Below are 17,618 nucleotides of genomic sequence, written 5' to 3'. Positions count from 1 at the left end.
TATAACTTTTCTTAATTATTTGTAAAATAACTTCACCAAGTTTTATTGTCAGTTAAATGTTATTATTATTATTAAATATTATTATTATTATTATCCTTTATTTGTTAGGTGCCACAAGAGTTCTGCAGTGCCGTACACAACACAAACAGTAGACTAAACAAGGTGAAACATTACACACAGTAAACAAAAAATACTAAAACTTCAGAGACTCCAGGCAGGCTAATGCAGTAAAGATGGAGCAGAAGAACAGATATGGAGAAAAAAAGGGAAGAGGGCCCTGCTCAAATGAGCTTACATCCTAAGGGAGGGTAGACAGAACTCAGGCACAGTGAGCAAGCTGAAGTAAGGGGGAGAGAACAGGGGGGCTAGGAGGAGAGAGGGGGAGAACATGAGAGAACATGGGAGAAATGTTATCATAGGATATAAAGAGTATTGTTGATACATTGTTGCCATTTCTTTCATTGGTGATTTCAATAAAACAATTAAAGTATAGCAGTGCCAATGCACACTATTGAGTCAATGTATATCACCATATAATATCTTAATGTTAGTTAAAAATGTTCTCTTTCTGTAAGATGGTTTTCTTTTGGCACACTGCTTAGTTGTCAAAAACAATAATGTGTATTACCATATACAACTTGGTTATTTCTACAATGATATGGTATAAAAAGCCTGAGGATGGGAGGGGGAGACAGAATTTCCTTACTGTCATATTTCATTTCAGTACGTATCTCCCACTGATGGATATCCATCTTGTTAAGAATAAAGACATTTTCTGATTTAGCACCTAAAATTTCCTCCCGTTTGATATTTCCATGACAACCTAGACCTTCGAATTTTCTTCATGTACATGTTTTCATAATATACATGTAAATAAACGAAGGAAAGGAAAAATACATAATAGATACATAAAATACAGAAGTAGAATATTATCATCAGTTATAGTTTTTACTGTCAATGTCATACATCCAGAAAAGTTACCACTATTAGTAAGTAGAATTTAAATTGTTTTTTAAATCATCATTAGTAAAAATTGCTAGTAGAGAAAAAAATTATTTGTCTGGGTATGGGGAGGACTTTTTCATTGACTCAGGAAGATGAATGAAGGACCTAGGCTACATCTTTGGGGGCTTATTTGTTTTTAAAAAATTTTCCCAAATGCCCTCAATCTCCCAGTGGTAACTCCCCACTTCTAGCTCAGTCACTGTGGATGCAGTAGTAGTATGAATAGACTATAAGTATATAAGTAACTGCTGGATACAACAGAGAGGTAAGAGCTGTGCAGTACAGAACTGAGCTGATTTGGTGATTATTGTGCAATGTTGGATATTTTCTTTTACGCTTAGCAAGATATTGTAAATTATGTTATATTTTCAATGTATGCGTGTACGGCATGAATGCATGTGTTTATACTGTGTATATGTATATACACACACTTAAAAGGTAAAGTTGGCTTTTTGCAGTATCTATAGATATTTTTTAGCTCTTAGTCTCTGACTGGCCACCCCTGGCTTGGTGGTAAAGACAGTACATTTCCTACAATAGACATTTGTATATATCACAGTAATTTTAGTGACATTAGCATGGTATGTATTAGTTTTACTACTAATGCTTCATTAAACAAAATCAGGACATGCTTTCGATACAAATCTTGCTCAGACCTTAAAAGCCTCTCTTGCTAATCTTTAGTAGCAAATATTATAAAACACTTACAAAAATCTAATCCATCAAGCCATCAGTCTTTTGAGAGTCATATTTCAAAACTAATTGAATGAAAGACTTTTGGTAGCAAGGAATGGGATTGTCATGTGAAAATCAGGACAGATGGGAGCCCTGGCTGTGATGCTTGTCTGCTTTTCACATATTGGAATTCTTATATTTCAAGCCAGACTTTTAGACTAATTCACATGGGCACTAAGCATCTTCTTACTTTCCATAGTACATGTGCGTGCCCATTCCATCATGAAAATGGGAGAAGCCGTATTTACTTTCACTGATCTCTGACTTTCACCTTTGCTAATCCGTCAGAAAATGAGAACTTGTGGTCACATGCACATGTATGGCAAAATCAGTGGAAGTCACATAAGTGCAGATTTCTAAGTAGAATATGCCTCGCTGTTCCTTTATCCTGGATCTAGATGGAACTTTCCCACATAAAATTTGATTTATTTGATGCAATGGTGAGAAATTCTGTACATGAGTGTTACTAATTTAACTCATAACATGGCAGTGACAGACAGGAGGTGCAAATCTATGTGATCTAATGTGAGAAATGTTTTTTCTTTTTTTCTTTCCTAAACAATATTTATTGTGAATGGTTATAGTTCAACAATACAATAAAAATCAGTCTCTGGAATCACTCTCTGCTGCACATACATTTTAATGGACAAGTATTACTAAACTGAAAATAAAATATATTTATTGCACGGCTTAGAGTTTTTTTTCCTTTATTTCTTTGTTCGTTTCTATTGCTCTATAATTTAAGCAATATTTATTTATTGTGAATGGTTATAGTTCAACAATTCAAATGAATCAGCATCTGCAATCACACTCTCTGCTGTACATGCAATTTAATGTATTACTAAACTGAAAATAAAATATGATACTTGTTGCACCGTTTATAGTTTATTTCCTTTTTAATATCAATGGGCCTGATTCATTAAGGAAAGTACTTATTTATTTTACTTAAGTTTTCTCCTGGACAAAACCATGTTACAATGCAAGGGGTGCAATAAAAAGTATTTAACTTATGTGCAAAATAAAAACCTCATTTGCACACCTTGAATTGCAACATGGTTTTATACAGAAAACTGAAGTAAGAAAACTTACTCAATTTCTTGCTTAACTTCCTTAATGAATCAGGCCCAATATTCTTTAATTTTGAGGGATTGTAACATCATTTCTATTCTGAAAAAATATTTTAATATATATTTTCTGTGCTGTACAATTTTTTTTAACCAGCACGGTCACAGTTTAATTACCCCCCCCCCCCCCCACTTTAGCATAAAATTAACAAAAAACAAAACATTATCAGCCATTATAGGTCTTGCTATGATAACTAGCAGATAGTAGCCCTATGTTTTCCGATAGCTGGTCATAAGTGGTCAGAGAGAAGCTTTGAGATGGCATCAACATTACGCCTGGCTGTGACTCTCCTGTGTATTAATAATGCCAAAGGCATAAATGACTTAGACACTTGGCTGTGATGTAAGAGCAATGACTAAGTGGTAAACAGGACACATATAGAGGTGAGCCATGTTGCTGTGAAATTTTGCATTAATTGAGCCTGAGTCATTAAGGCACATATCTGGCTGTTTTATGAGTATCGTCTGGAACATCACTCTGCGCATGCTCACAACCGGACAATAAGTAACAGAATGCAACCACATCCAAGTCAGCTTCGAGCGCAAACAAAATTTACTACAAGCTATGATTTAGGGGCGTGAACGGGATGGAGAATGGGTGGATTTATTTAGACAATATACAGTAAGGGCATTCCCGTGCAGCCGCATCCAAGTCAAGCTCGAGCGAACACAGAAATACGTTGGTTTTCTGACGCATCTCTTGCACCAGCTATAGGGCTAGTCTAGGTCCTGTGTACTAGTGATGTCAGTATCATATGCATAGTATAAGATGTGTTTGCAATCAGGAGCAACTGTAAAAATGTCTGCTATGTACAGTAGACATTAAGTACACCCTAATAAATGTTTTTCAAAAAAAAAATTCTATGTATCATTATCATCATCATCACCATTTATTTATATAGCGTAACTAATTCCGCAGCGCTGTACAGAGAACTCATTCACATCAGTCCCGCGCAGGAAGGAGTTGCTGCTGCTGGATGTAAAAAGCTAAGTGTCTAATAGTCTGTCTGTGCGGCTGTGTGGCTAATAGTGTGACTGTGTGGCAAATAGTCTGTGGGGCTTATAGTGTGTCTGTGTGGAAAATAGTGTGTGTGGCTAATAGTGTGTCTGTGTGGCAAATAGTGTGTGTGGCTAATAGTGTGTCTGTGTGGAAAACAGTGTGCGTATGTGTTTGGCCATGTTCATATAGAGTGAGTGTGTGTGCGTGCATGCAGTATTTTAAATATAACGTGTGTGTGTGTGTGTGGGCATGCAGCATTTTAATATAATATGTGAGGGAAGGGAGGATCTTAATATAGTGTGGGAGGTAGGCTATTTAATGGTGGAGTGTAGGTGGGGGATAATTATTTAAGGTGAGGTGAAGGAACCTTTAATTTAATGCTGGGGTGGTTTAGGGCTATCAATTGAATATGGGGCTAATTTTGGGGAGGAGGGCTATTTATTAAATGTGAATATGAATTATTTATTGTTGGGGATGGTTGTGGAAATGGCTATATTTATTAAACTTTAGTGCTATTTAATTTATTGCTGGGACTTTTTGGAGGGAGGGAAATATGTTTTGAGTAAATTGGTATACTGTTAATTTAATGATGGGGCTTGTTGGAAATAGGTCTACTTATTAAATGTGAATATTATTATTGTGGGGACTGGAGGGAGGCCTAATTATAAAACGTGAGTGCTATTGTTTAACACCGGGGCTGGTTGGAGTTTTCTAAAGCTCATGTACCCATTTTTTTTTCAAAATAGGGCATCCATTATTCCAGGATCAAGACAAGAATGAACTGATCTAAAGAAACCAGCTTCTACAAGTGGTGAAAGTGGCCAAGACAGGTAAGAGAGAGCAGCATATTCTGCCAATTGTCCTGAATCTGGTGGGGCAGTCCTGAATTTGGGTGACTGTCTCCCTTAGTCAGGATTTGGTGCGACTGCAAGGACAGTTGGGAGGTATGTCCTGCTTCACAACGTACTGCTTTTGAAGACAGAGCTGTGTGCTAACAGTAGTGCCTGTGTATTTGTCTAAAATGATAACCAAGTTAGGGGCCCTGTAATCTTAAATACCTTGGGTCTTAATCCACCTCTGGTTAGGGGAAGGGAACTAATCGCTGCTCCCAGTTCCTGGACAGGATACAGACTGCAGAGCAAGCCTAGGAGCTCTAAGTAGCACAAGATTTGGTAATCTCGTCAGACAAAGAGCTTCCCTGCTCACTCTACAAGAAGTTTCCATCCTTATGGATGTCAGCAGCACCAGAAGCATAGATAAGTACAATGTGCTTGAGGTGTCATAATGTGCCTGGGGGGATGGCGTGATGTGGCTGGGAGGGCGTGATAAATGTAATGTATTATTATAATGTATGTATCAATGCCCCATGTTGGCCACACCCACAGCACAATGAGGTCACGCCATGTTTGGCACCGCGCTGCGTGGTGGCACATATTTTCTTTCCTGCTGGAACTGGGGTGGGCTTGTGTACTTTAAATGCAAGGGCTGATTTTTAGTCCCAGTCCGACCCTGTACGTATCCTGCAGTGTCTGGTCTAGTAGAGCAGAGTAAACCTACATCTATAGTCATCACAACATGTATCTTGAGAATCGTTCCTTGTTGACTTTGGGAGCATGTAGAGCCCCAGCTGAGCTCAGTATACGAGCCTTAATGACTCACTACCATTGAGTTTGCTGCAGAACCAGCTGTTTCATACAGGTTTGCGGTATTCGAGTTCTGCTTTTGTCACACTGTTCTGTGGAATGCCATTCCGCTCTCTATTTGTAAATTTATATTACGCACAATTTAAAGTCTATGAATAGAGCTGGGATTATTTTTTTTCTGCTGTGTAGTGTGATTGGGGTACGACTCCGAATGCTTAATGCCAAAATCCTCCTGCAAAAACTGTAAATAATTATGGTCAAATGCATAACGAAACAAATATTTCTTGGAAGAGTATGGAAAATTTAGCTCCTCTCTAAAAAAATACTTAAAACTTTTTTCCTCAGCGCTAGCAACAAAAAAATAATTCAATATCAGTTGTATAAACTCAGACTTAAAAGTCACAGTCAGTGCAGTATTACACTAACTTTGTAGCATATATAATTACCAGAAGTAGTTTTGTTTTGTTTTTTTAAATCCAACATAAATAACACAATCAGTGTTGGTTATAAAACAGAACATTCCAATGTCATTGATGATGATGAAAAAAATTGTTTTACTCCTCTCTGTGTTTGAGCAGAAGGGTTAATTAATCAGTTACACAGTGAACCTTGAATTAGCTTCAAATCCCTATTTGACACATGAACAGTGCAGGTCAATAATATAAATTGTACTCACAGTGGAAAAATGCAATGGGACCACCAGTTTCCTTTATGCTTTAGCATTCATGCTGCATTTAGTGAGAGACTGAAACATAGGGTGATAACTGCTAATTAGCATTTTATAGCCTTGGTTAAGAGATAATTTAAAGTCATCCCCTGTAGTTATTAATTTAGGTAGAGTGTAGTACCACATTAGCCAGTAGATTAGATCCAGGATCAGTTTTTAAACAGAAACTAATAAATATTGATATAAATGATTGTATTTAATGGTTAATTAGTTCCATAAATTCTGCAAGAATTCAAGACAAAACCACCTCTTCTTCAGGAAAAACCCTAACCCACATCACATAGGTATTAAACATATATGGGCAGCACAGTGGCTTAGTAGTTAGCACTAAGCCACTGTGGTGGTTAGCACTGCCTAAAGGAACAGGGGTGCTGTGAGGCAGAAGAGTTCAATTCTCCACTATGGCCTTATCTGTGTGGAGTTTGAATGCTCTCCTTGTGTTTGCGTGGGTTTCCTCCCACAATCCAAAAGCAATCTAGTAGGTTAATTGGCTGCTATCAAATTGACTCTAGTCTGTATGTGTGTGTATGTTAGGGAATTTAGACTGTAAGATCCAATGGAGCAGGAACTGATGTGACCGTGTTCTCTGTACAGAGCTGCAGAATTAATGGCGCTATATAAATGATGATGACGATGATGATAAATATATAAAGCTATAAATCATACTATTATTAACACTGAAAGTAGTAATGATCCAATATATGTGTTCTGAATTGTGTAATATGGTTGTGGGGTTTTTTCTAATGTAAAAGTTATTTGTGATTCAACTGTTTTGCTCTAGTAAAGGCTGCAAAACCATAATCTGAAATGAGAGGGAGACTAAAATTTAGCCATAAAGGTAATAACTGCACAGGCTTGTTGCTGAGCAGACGTTGTAGTTTTTTTTTTTATAGTTTAATGATTTAAAATGCATTTAAAATATATTTTTTAAAAATAAAGTTTCTTCCTACTTCACAGCTTCCCTCAATCTCACTTGATGTGCTTAGTCTCTAACTATAGTTACTAAACTAATCCCTCTTATTACACTACAATGCAGCATTGGTCCATGGATCTCATGTACTAACCTGACCATTGCTCAGCATAGACTGCCCCTGCCCCTACTGTGGAGTTCTGGATTCAGTCTGAAGCTGCATCACACAAAAATATTTAATAATGTAGCTGGAGGTAACCTCATTATGGACCTCATTTACCGTCGGACGCAAAGTCCGTGTAAGAAGTGTAGGAGTGGGAGTGTGGCGCAGCTTGGTAGGGTATTACGAGTGGCAAGCAACCCCAGTTGCATCACACTCTTAATACCCTATGGAGCTGCGAGCAGTTCCTGCAGCTAGCTAACGCTTGCGCCACCTAATTCCTGCCTCACAGCTTTAGCCCTGTTTTGACGTGTGTTGCGTCTGCACCTCCCTGCATGTATTTACATGGTCACGCCTTCACAAGTCCGTGTTCCTCACATTCTCTCGTAGTGAGTCGCAAGCTGTCGCAAGATGCAGGCGGATTTGGTGCTTTCTGTACATGCGTGATAGTGGTTTTTTGTTGGATGCACCTAAAACGGACTTTGCGTCCAACTCTAAATGAGGTCCTATGTCTTCTAAACCCTGCCTACTAATTGTAATACTTGCACCCCCAACTCTCAACACTACCAATTGGAAAATGTTGTCATCCTGAGTAGATTACAAAACATGATTTTTTTTATTTTGAAAAAATAGAGAAAAAGAATGCTGAAATATGGATGGTGTATGAAAAAGAGGGATTATCAATAAAACAAACCTCCCTGACCTGACACCTTATTACCTATAAAAATGTAATTAGAAGGTAGGGTGGAATTGGTGAGTACCCCATTGAGAATTGCTCCATTTTTCCCCTGCATTTCTTAGAGGTCTCCTAGGCCAGTGAGAAACCAAGTTATTTTTGAATAAAACCATTGCTTCACGCTCAATGGGATTCATGTAGATTTGGACACAATTTCCATCTAAAACATGGGTATTGGGCAGCATGGTGGCTTAGTGGTTAGCACTTTTGCCTTACAGCACTGTGGTCATGAGTTCAATTTCCGACCATGGCCTTATCTGTGTGGAGTTTGTATGTTCTACCCGTGTTTGCGTGGGTTTCCTCCGGGTGCTCCGGTTTCCTCCCACACTCCAAATACATACTGGTAGGTAATTGACTGCTAACAAATTGACCCTAGACTGTGTGTCTGTCTGTCTGTGTGTGTTAGGGAATTTAGACTGTAAGCCCCAATGGGGCAGGGACTGTGGAATTAGTGGCGCTATATAAATAAATGAATATGATGATATGTTGAGCCAGACGCGTCTAAGCTGAAAATCAACATTATCAGTTTGTGACTTACACCAGTGATCGAGCATCTGCAAGTTTCACATCTCCTAACAGACACATGTGAGTCTGAGCCTTAGGGCTAGATTTACTAAGCTGCGGGTTTGAAAAAGTGGGGATGTTGCCTATAGCAACCAATCAGATTCTAGCTATCATTTTGTAGAAGGTACTAAATAAATGAAAGCTAAAATCTGATTGGTTGCTATAGGAAACATCCCCACATTTTCAAACCCGCAGCTTAGTAAATCTAGCCCTATGTATGATTGATGTTAGATTCAACATTTCTAATCATTTTTAGTAGGGATGTGCACCGGCCACTTTTGGTGTCTCGTGTTTTGTGTTTTGGATTCGGATTTGCTTGAGGTTTTGGGTTCGGATTTGTTTCGCAAAACACCTGACGAAAGGTTTTGGTTCGGATTTAAGGTTTTGGATTCGGATTTATTTTGAAAAAAACATAAAAAGTGCTAAAAACCAGTTTTGTGGGGTTTTTTTTCACTCCTACGCTATTATTAACCTCAATAACATTCAATAACAATCATTTCCACTAATTTCCAGTCTATTCTGAACACCTCACAATATTGTTTTTAGGCCAAAAGGTTGCACAGAGGTAGCTTGAGCACATAATGCCAAAAAAAGAGGTACAAGATGGAATTGTTCTGGGCCCTCCCTCCCACCCCTCGCGAGATTCGACGCGAGACTTGGACGAAAGAGCCTCGTTTTCAATTTTTTGCCCGCCGGAAATATCCGAACAGTGCCCGGATCCCGTTCGGATCCGCACTGTTCGGGTGGGCTCGGATTAGCGGAATGTTATTAGTGTTATTTTATATAAACAAAATTGTATTTTAATTATAGTTTTCATTAAGAAGAGATGGAGACCTCCAGCTGAAATATTTATCATGTTAGGGGGGACTCAGCAGCAAAAGAGGCATCCCTGGTCCAATATATGATGGATGTGAGCAGATCAAGAAACACTTGCATGTAATTTTGTGACACCGTCTTTAACCAGGTATATTGTGCTACTGGCATGTTCATTGACCAATCATAAAAACTATTTCAATGCAGAGTTTCCATAAATTTTAATAACTTCAATCTTGGTGGTATCTTTGTTGAAAGAATAAGGACCAACACACTTTATTGCTTCTAACACTGGTCTGTTGCCTTGGAAAGGTCTTCGAAGGAAGAAGAACTGCACAGAAGTTCCTTCCAAAATGATAACATATATCCAATGTCTGAAGGACTGCTCCTATGAACAAAGGTTACTCAAACCTACTAAGTTCCTATGCAGTGACCCCCTGCACAGTCACTTCTCATTAATGAGGTGCAAACAATTCATCTATTTTGTGAACACTGTAAGTGGTTGTTGGTCAATGAATCTGTTTTGCAACTGATTTCATAGACTGGACATCCATAAGGGTAAATGAAATCTACACAGCCACATTGCTAGGAGTCCCATAACATATATTATAGGATACTGTTATTCTACAAGTCTAATAGAGTCGAAAGCAACCTGATACACCTAATGGTAGAATGGGTGACACTCTAACCTTCAAAAGGGCAGCATATTACCCTTTATCTCAGTAATAAGTTGAAACAATAAATTTAGGGACTTATTTATGATAACTTAGCAATATAAACAGGTTTCCAATGCTGCTTATCCATGAGATAGAAAACTTCCTATCCCTGCATTTTATCAAGAATAGTTTGTTGGGCAGCTGAGTGATGAGTTTTGAGTGATGCTCACCTCTCCAGCCAGACTGCCAGTGGAACTTAGCATGCCAGCCAAGGGTTCCCCTGTGCATGTGTGATCCAGCATTGCCCGGACTTGGACTTCCAGTGCCACTTTCGAATATTAAAAAAAAATTAGAAAAAGCAGTAAAAAAAAAAAAAAAGGGAAACCAGGTACTTAAAAAAAATAGGAAAAATACTTTATTATTATAATAAAGTATTTTTTTCTTGACTGACCAATCGTCATCCTGAGATTTGCCTGCTTTGCATGGCTAAGCCTTCCCTATAGGGACCCAGCGATAGCCACACTATGACAAAAGCTTTTCCCCAGTTAATAAATAGGCACCTTAATTAAAGAAAGAGACACCTATCTGCGATCAGAAGCTAAGGGGCCCAGTACTAATTAAACTGACAGGGCTCCTCCCTCCTCCCAGTGCCGTACATGTACCCCTCCCCCCATCGCTGTACATGCCCCCCTCCCCCATCACTGTAAATGTCCCCCTCACCTCATCACAGTACATGTCCCCCTCCCACCCCTCATCACAGTACATGCCCCCCTCCCACCCCTCATCACAGTACATGATTCCACTCCATCACAGGACATGTCCTCCTCCCTTATCATAGTACATGCCTCCCTCACCTCATCACAGTACATGCCCCCCTCCCACCCCTCATCACAGTACATGATTCCACTCCATCACAGTACATGTCCTCCTCCCTTATCAGAGTACATGCCTCCCTCACCTCATCACAGTACATGCCCCCCTCCCACCCCTCATCACAGTACATGATCCCACCCCATCACAGTACATGTCCTCCCTTATCAAAGTACATACTTCCCCCCTCCCTCATAACAGTACACCCTCCCTCATAAAAGTACATGCTCTGGGCCCCCTCTTCCCCATATAATTGCTCTAATTCATTTTACTTGCCTCCATTCAGTGATGACATTACCGCGCAGTGCACTCCCGGCCTATCAGTGTCTGGGAGTCGCCGAGATGCCTGACAGAAGACATGCGGCTGGACTAGGGAGCCCAGACAGAACAGGGGGTCCGGACAGACAAAGGGATCTGTTCAGGCTCCTCACAGCCGTACAGGCCGTGCCCCCCTGATGGCAGCTCTGCCTATCTGTAATATCATATCAGTAGGCATTTTAAAGTGTCACAGGCTATAACAAACAAATCTGACATAAAGCTAGACTGAGCTGGGGGCTGCAGATGAAGGATCAGAGAGTCGCATGAACTCCCAGGGCCACCTGTTTCCCTACCACTGGTCTAATACAAAGTATTCTGAGTAAAATAATTTGAGCAAGAAATGCCTGGCTAAAAAAACTGGAATAGATAGGAGCCCTAAACAATGCAGGGTCCTATGGCTCTGTGATAGGGAGCATGGAACTCAGTACTGGCAGAAGAGTAGAGGTTCACAGGTCCTTGGGGATAAAGAGAAAAAGGGATTTAAAACTAGTATTGTTAAAATCCAGTAAAATGGGAAAAAATATTTGACAAATCTAGACTGCGGCTGGGATCCTGGATATGAAAACAACATCATATTATTTCAAATGCTCAGTCTAGTTCAGTCACACCACAGTCCACTAGTTAACGGCTGTGCGAACAATGCCATTTAAAAATGCATTTATACAAATGTTAAGCTATTCCATTTGCCCCATGGAGTTTTAGTTATACAACAGCAATAATTAGAGTGTTTTGACAGGACTGATGATTTTTTATTAGATATTGGCCTTGAATTGTGTTTATTTGCTTTTAGTAACAAAGGATAAATGTGAAGATCTCAATGAAACAGATGTACGATAATTCTAGAATCATGTTTAAAATACAAGATTTAGTATTTTATTGAACTGTGATGAAAATAAAAACATGTTCAACTCTCAGAGAAGGAGACACTGCAAACAGTGTTTTGTAGAACATGTGTTTTAACCACGCTGGGTACTGCGTGGAAAAGGATTTTAATAAAATGGATAATTCTGTTCATAAGACTTTGTTCTTGGCAGTTTAATCCTCCCGGCAATTTGATTGCAGATGGGCACATAATCTGCCCACTGTAAATAAACGATTGGATTTCTTTATATATATATATATATATATATATATATAAAACATATATACATATATATATATATATAATTTTGAACTTATATGTGTATTGTAGAGAGAGAAATGCATTGATTTAAAGATGAACAGATAATACATTATTAATTAGAGGATAGACTGAATGTGGTAAAGTGAAAATGGATATATGCGGTATTGTAATTTATGTAGAGGCAAATGAGTGCAGACACATTTATCATAATTTGGTTTAACACAATGTATGGATCTCTTTCTTCCGGAACCTGATAACAAATGTACAGTACAGTAAATCATTTGGGTAATGCAATATTCAGTCTGCCTTTATGACTTAATAAATGGAACTTTGTTGAATGTCTTTTAACAAAGGATGCCAGATGTATACTTATAAACTCCAAGCTTTTGTATTTTTTTTATAATTAGAGGAAAATAATGACTCTATCTATCTATCTTATGTAAGTAGGGTTAAATGTACATTTCCCTTGGTAGCTGCAGTGTCTTGCTATGTACACGAGGCTTGTGTACAATCAATGGGATGTAACACAGCTTAGTAATTGGCCAGGTAAGACACTAGAGTCAGCACAAGCTATAAATATATTGAGTCATTTAGGTTTTGGCATTAAAATTATAAATGAAAATGTAAAATTGTAACTGTTCTAACAAACGCTTGTTATTTCTTGATATAATGTGTATCAGCTTACCCATGCTTTAAATAATATATTCAGGCATGGAAAACGACGTAGCAAAGCATTGGAACGTCATTGATTGAACTTTAATGAAGACCTCTGGATTATAGATGTTAACGTTGCAGAGCACTCCAGAAGGTACAGCACCCCCTGCGGTGCCCTCGGGCACTATATAAGGTGGTGCTGGTAACTGCTCATATGCCCACTTAATGTCAGTGCGCTCTCTCCTCACCTTACACAGGGCTGTGCAGTCAGGGACTTGTGGGAGGAGAGTGCCTGTCAAAATCAGCCCGAGCATTGACTGCCTCCTTTTACTGCGTCCCTGACTCGCAAGGACTTTAATTAGCAGCTTTTAGTGCAGGGATACAGATCAGCGCTGACTAGAGAAGACAGTCTGCTCTCTGCTGCTGGGAGCTCTCACTGCTCTCTTCCCTGTGACACAAGCGCGCATCTTCACGGTCTATATATCAACGTAATGCATCTTATCGCTGGGCTGACACATCCAGGAGGATGCGGACGTTGACCTGCACAGACTCACGGCAACGTATTATCTGACTTGGAAAAGCATAAAGGGAAAGACTGAAAAGAAACTTTTATTTCCAGTTCTACATAAGAGAAAAGAGAGCCGACTTTGTAAGTTTTATAGAGTCAATATTCTATGTTGTCCTAATTTACTGTAAGCTAGTTTATGGTTTAGCAAATGTCAGTCTAGCATCTTATTGTCAGCAGCAACGTACCAGATTTTAAACAGGGTTAGTGTGGGCTGCACCCATCTGTCTATACTAGCAGCTCTTTTGTAGGTTTTCCTAAATTGGGTCACCATTATTTTTTCATTACATAGACATAGAGTATTCATTTATGGATACTATTCTTTCACTATAGTCACTGCTGAGTAGTGTTGAAAATCAATGTTGCAATGTGAGAGCCATGCAGATAAATATGGCAAAATGTAAACTTATATTGATTGCTAGCCATTAGTTGTCTCTATTGAAGAGCTCTCTCTTTCTCTATTTTGTTAGATCTCTTCAAATCTTTATAATTTTAGATCTGTTAAAGCTAAACATTTAGTAATCTTATATTTTGGTTTTACATTGTAATAAAATGTACAATGCATTACAATTTTCACTGTCCATCACAATAATTCTTCATGACATGCAAATTAACAATGTACAGAAAATATTAGTTGTGCTATCAGTAATTTGCTGACAGTGTACTCAATCCCTAATGCTTCTTTAATGAGTTGTATCAAGTAAGTTCTGTTTAAACTGCCACAACACACATCATTTATTTTGCTGGCATATATAAATTTGTGAGAACATATGAATGGGAAATATCAATTTATTATGTTAGTGTGTCTTGCAAAATTAAACAGGATGTCATTAAACTGTGTAATTTATGTTTGTTAAAGAAAAATCCTAACTTTGCATACATGTATTGTCTTGTTATAATGTTTGTTGTACTCATTAGAACAGTGTTTCTCAAACCCAGTCCTCAGGACCACTAACTGTGCTTGGTTTCCAGGTGACAAATAGTGACAATTATTATACCACCTGTGGATCTGTTACAATGTATCAGTCAGTAATGAATACACCTGTGCTAAAGCAAGGAGATTAGGAAAACATGCACTGTTAGGGGTCCTGAGGACTAGGGTTAAGAAACCCTGCATTAGAATCTGTACTAATATGTAAAGCCTGCATTTGTCACTGTTACTATTCTGGTTTAGAAAGTGGTTGAATAGTCAACTAAAAGCTCTCCATAGAGAGCAATAGATACCTGTAAAATGTAAGAAAGTGTTGCAGATTTTTAAATAATTTATCAATCCAGGCTATCTGGCTATGCTCATAGAATACCAACTCTTTCAGTCTATTAGCTGTAACAATGGACTCACCATAAGTGAAAAGTGTTTCCAAGTTATAATAGTATTTTTATTATTTCTTAGCCCCTAGTTAACTCTTCTGTTATGAAAAGTTTTGCACACAGACAGTTTCAACACATTTTCCGTCTGTTTAGAGAGGTACACTTTTTTGGAAACCGTAGAAGCAATGAGGGTGTGGCTCTATACAAATAAATGGAAGCGTGACCAATGCATGCTGCCATGCCAGATGAAACAGAGGGTTCCATAGACTTACCATTATATGTATTGTGTGTGTGCATTTTTGTTAAATTGATATGTACTCATCTTTGAGTTGCTGTGGCTAAATTGTACAAAGGCTGCTCCATTACTTTCACAATCTCTCTTAATCTTCACTGCATTTGCAAATTCAGTTTTGATTACAATCAGGGAAAATAGTGCCTGGCTTTGAATGTCGCACACACAAACTGGGCGACACTGAGATTTAGACTTGAGCTAGAATGCACCGCTTTCGCAACTTTTACGTAAAGCCCACCGTCAGCAGCTCAATATGATTGCCTTCGAACTGGATTTAAACTTTAAATGAGACCCAGTGAACTGATAGTTTTGTCCACAGCGCAGGGAGTGTGCTGCAGGAGAAATAACCGGATGAGACCTTTCAGATGTTCAAGACTCTTGTAGTAATCCAGTGGGACAGCACACAGATTTCTAGTCAATACAATTGAGACTAATACATGGAGTACTTGACGAGGACCCTTGGGCTTATTTACTGGCATTGCATACTGGTGCAAAATTTGCATTAAGCCGTAGCAACCAGGCACTTGTTACACTGTCAAACTTCAGTTGACAGATAAAAGCTAATTGCTGATTGGCTGCTGTGAGTGTAGTTTCTTCACTTAAATACAGTATGTGTGAATGATGTCTCCTACATGTAATGAGAACAAAACCCAAAGCTATATTTTTACACCATTTAAAGCTTCATGCACTGTATGATAAAGCTGGAAAGCTTACATTTTACTTGCCTTACATGTACATCCATTAAGTAGCACTAGACACTATTAGATATATAAATTGCATTACAATTCCATTAGATATTAGTTTATTAGGTTAACAATTAGGACATCAGCAACTGGTATATTCTCTCAGAACAGATTTTACAGAAAATACTTGTTTTAGGCTATTGTAAAAAGTGTTTATTGCTAAATAATGTGAACATTGTATTGTAAAAATACTGTACCAGTTAGTGAATTAACATTTTTATTCACATTTAATGGATTGTTAACCGTTCACATGGTTCTCTGCAAAGTATGAAAAATTAGACTATTCTCTCATTCGTAGTTCTGTAAGTAGGAATTTACGCAACAGTTAATGGACCTCATTTAGAGTCGGACGCAAAGACCGTTTTAGGCGCATCCAACAAAAAACACTATCGTGCACATGCAGAAAGCACCAAATCCGCCTGCATCTTGGACACTTGCGCCTAAAACAGACTTTGCGTCCGACTCTAAATGAGGTCCAATATGTTTTCTACAATTGTGCAAGGACACAATAAAACACATTATATGTGGATCAAAACCACTCATATTCACTTAGCATAATAATGTACATAGATAGAAGATGGATTGTAAAATATGTCTTTCCATGCCCATTGTCAAGCTATAAATCCTTGAAAAAACTGCTAAAATCATTTAATTGAAAAGGAAATGTACAATAAGTTATATGATTGGGTCTATGTCTTGGTACATCACCACCTAGAACACCTTAATCAATAGTTCTCAAGGTTTCTTACATTTCAACCTTTGTGTTAATCACTCTGTCCCACACACACACTCTAAACAGATAGAAAACATGTTTTAAAGAGATAAAGCAATGCGGCTTAATGGAAGCAGCTTAGAAACGAAGGTGATTGTTGTTATGGGGAGATGACAATATATATTGGAAAATGGATTTTTCTGCCATAAGTGTCCATGAACAATATTACATAGTGTTGTATGGGAAAATGCAGTTCTAGAGAAAATGTGCTTCAACAACTGGTTTACTACTTCACTATTGGCAACACAAAGTATCAATGTATTTCATATTTTCTTCCAGCTGTGCAGCCTCTTTAATAATTAAACCAATAAGAGGCACTGTGTCTATTTTATGTTCAAATTTGTGAGTTGAGAATTCAGTTGCTATATTAGAAGATAAAGATATGTTGTGTTATTTTAAACATGTACATAACATCAATGTTATTTATCACTCATTCCAAGAAGGCTGCAGTGCCAAAAGGAACTCAGATATTTTCTCTTAGGCTTTTAATCATATGACATAAACTGGGCTGGATTGACTTGGGTCTGAAAGAGTTGCAGCACAATAGGCTCCTTTATTTTTACGGAATGTCAAGGAAATGGAGGGACATAAAGATACAACAATTTAGGCAGGATATAAAAACGAGGGGTTTTGGAGTAAAAGTTGTACCCATGGAGGTGTTGATGGCAACATAACTAATTGAATTTAGAAAAGGATTGAATGCCAGCAGGGTACTGTTTTGGGATTTTTGAAGTAACTGGTTCATGATTCATGTTTCTGCTGTGTCTTCTTGTTCCAACTGTGCCGTACCACCGGTAGCTGCACAGAAATGCCATTTGGCAATTGACTGCTAACAATAGCCACCCGCACTGTCCCCGCCAGGTGTGTTCTGCTACCCCCTGTATCATGTGTTCTCCACAC

At 38.3% G+C, this 17,618-nt stretch overlaps 1 protein-coding gene across 1 annotated transcript in view; it reads left to right on the top strand.

The window, feature by feature from the left end:
- The first annotated feature begins 13,230 nt into the window (after positions 1 to 13,230).
- Positions 13,231 to 17,618, top strand: part of NPY2R (neuropeptide Y receptor Y2) — a 39,745-nt gene continuing 35,357 nt past the window's right edge. Inside the window, exon 1 of the mRNA XM_075198338.1 lies at positions 13,231 to 13,687. The gene's annotated coding sequence lies outside the window, so the exon portion shown is untranslated. The remainder of the gene's footprint in view (positions 13,688 to 17,618) is intronic.

Source organism: Mixophyes fleayi, chromosome 1 (genome assembly GCF_038048845.1).
Source record: "Mixophyes fleayi isolate aMixFle1 chromosome 1, aMixFle1.hap1, whole genome shotgun sequence".
NCBI lineage: Eukaryota > Metazoa > Chordata > Amphibia > Anura > Limnodynastidae > Mixophyes > Mixophyes fleayi.
This window is presented reverse-complemented; position numbering and strand designations above follow the sequence as displayed.